Source organism: Athene noctua, unplaced genomic scaffold (genome assembly GCF_965140245.1).
Source record: "Athene noctua unplaced genomic scaffold, bAthNoc1.hap1.1 HAP1_HAP1_scaffold_154, whole genome shotgun sequence".
Lineage (NCBI taxonomy): Eukaryota > Metazoa > Chordata > Aves > Strigiformes > Strigidae > Athene > Athene noctua.
This window is the reverse complement of record NW_027437626.1, coordinates 187,501-190,000: the sequence shown is the minus strand read 5'-3', so window position 1 is coordinate 190,000 and position 2,500 is coordinate 187,501.

Below are 2,500 nucleotides of genomic sequence, written 5' to 3'. Positions count from 1 at the left end.
CTGCGGAGGGGGGCGGCCGGCTCGGGCCTCGCCGCCGCGGCCGGCGCCGCCGAACGCCGGCCTGCGGTTTCCCGCGCCCGTGCCCGCGTTCGCCCGGGCCCGGCTCCCGCGCGAGCCGTGGTGGTGCGTGCGGGGAGGGGGGGGTTCCGCGGCACGGGGCCCCTCCCGGAGGCGCGCTCTCTCGTCGTCTCTCTCGCCGGCGGCCGGTCCGCCCGGGCCGCCTCCGTCGCTCGTCTCCTGATGCGCGCGCGCGTGCGCTGCGCTTCGTCGCGCGGTCGGTGCGGGGCCGCCGAGCGCTCCCCCCCGCCACGCCGTCGCCACCCCCCTGCTTCTCGCCTCGGCTGGGCTCCGCCGCCGGCGGGCGTCCGGCTCCGGGCACCCGAACCCCCTCTCCCCACGGCCTTGCCCGACGGCAGTCCGCTGCCGCCACCGGGGTGGTGCGTGGGGGTGCGGCGGCCGAGGGCCCTCCCGGAGCGCCAGGGCACCGCCGGTCCGAGCGCGAGCGGCGGCGCGTAGGGGGAAGAGGGGGTGGCCGCCGGTGTGGTGGGGGCGCGTGGAGGCGGGAACCCCGGCCGGCCGAGCGGAAAGCCCCCGGCGCTCGGGCGCGCGCAGGAGAGGGAGAGGGGACCGGTGCGAGCCGTTGGCGGTGACGGGCTGGGCGCGGCCGGCGCCAGCCCGGCGAGAGGGGCGGCGGGCAGAGCAGGCCTCGCCGGGGTCGGGGGAGGCGTCTCCCCCGATCCTTCCTGCCCGCACCGTGGCGGGCTTGCTGCGGAGCAAGCCCGCCGGGGGGCCGGCCGGCCGCGTGCAGGGCCGAGGCCTCTGGGCGTTCCGGGCTCGGGTGCGTGGCGCCGGCCCTCGGGCCGGCGGGCGAGTTCCCGCGCCGGGCCGTGTCCCGCGCGCCAGCGGGCGGCCCGAGCCACGGCTCTCCTCCCGGGCGCAGCGCCGGGATACTGAGGGAAACCTCGGGCCCCGGGCCAGGAGGACGTGGTGGTGGTGGCGGATGTCGGGCGCGCCCCCGCGGGCGGACGCTCCCCCGATGGCGGCAGCGGGGGAGGCACCCCCGCGGGGCCCTTGAGGATGTTTCCCTCACCCCAGGGCCAGGTACCTAGCGTCCGCGCCTCCGCGGCCCTCCCTCGGCTGAGCCCGGGGGTCGAAGGCCGCGGAGCCGGGCGGAGGTTTAAAGACTCGGGCGGCTCGGTGCGACCCGCAGGGGCGGGCCCCGGCCGTGTGCGGCGGTTGAGCCTCCAGGGGCGGGAGTCGCTCTCGTGCAGGCCCTGGCCATGGCGGCCGCCGCCCACGCCGTGGGCTTTTTGTCCCCTCGGGCGGCCGCGCCGGGGAGGGGTGTCCCCCCTGCCCCCCCTTCTCCGCGGTCCGGTCTCGGCGGCGAGACCGGCGGCGTTCGGTCGGCCGCAGCCGGCCTGCCTCGCCCTCGAAACGCGAAGGGGAACCTCCCCCCCCCCCGGCGGGGAGCGCGGGCTCTCTCGCCGTCGGGGGCGATGGCGATTCCCCCACGGTCGGGGGTCTCGCCGGGCGGGGCGGCCTGCTCGGGCCGCCGCGTCTCCGTGGACGCGCAGCGGCGCGCTTGCGGCTTCGTGCTCCTTGCTTGCCACCCCCACCCCTTCCCGCCCCGGCTGAGGGGAGGGGCGGCGCAGCCCCCGGGCCCGAGCGGCGGCGGCGGCGCCGCCGCTCGGCGTGCCGGCCGGCGGTCGCTCGGTGGCCGGCCGCGTGGCCTGTCCCGTCCCGGGTCCTGCCCGTCGCTTCGCAGTCGCCTTTCCCGGTCTCGGTCAGGCGAGGCGGGTGGGCGGCCGAGGGGCGTTCCCCGTCCCGTTCTCCGCGCGGAAGCGGGGAGAGGGGGCGTCGCCTCCGGCTCAGCGGCGTCCGCCTTCTGCCTGGCGCGTGCCTGCGGAAGGGGCCGAGACGAGAAGCGGCGGCGGCGGCTCCGGGAGGGCAGCCGCGGCGGTGCGGTGGCCGGGCGGCGGTCGGGCGGAGCGCCGGGCGGCGGCGTCGCGTCGCCGTCTCGGGTTCCGGCGGTTGGCCGTCCGTCCCTGTCTCCGGTGTGGTGCGGCGGCGGCGCCGCGCGGGCGTTCCCGGCGTCGGGGCGAGAGCCGGGGTTTCGGGGCCACGGGGGCAAGGAGCCGGCTGTCGCAGCGCGCGGGCGCTGGGCGGCGCGGAGGCGCGCGCGGCGCGAGCGGGGCGCCCCCGCTGGTCGCCCGCGCGGCGGTCAGCGTCTGTGGTTTCCCCCCTCCGCGCGAGCGAGAGGCGGGTGCAGGTCCGGGCGCGCGGTCGGACGCGCCGCCGGCCCTCCGTGCGGAGGCCGGGCCGAGCCCGGGCGCCTGGGCCGCCTCCGAAGCGAGCAAGGTGCTTGTTGTTTCCCCAGGTCGGTCGGGAGCGCGGGCTCCCCGGGCCCTTGCCGTTCGGAGCTTGTTTCACCCTTCCCTTCCTTCCCTCCGTTGTGATGTCGGTACGGTCATCTGAGGCGAGGCGCGACCGTCGCCCGCCG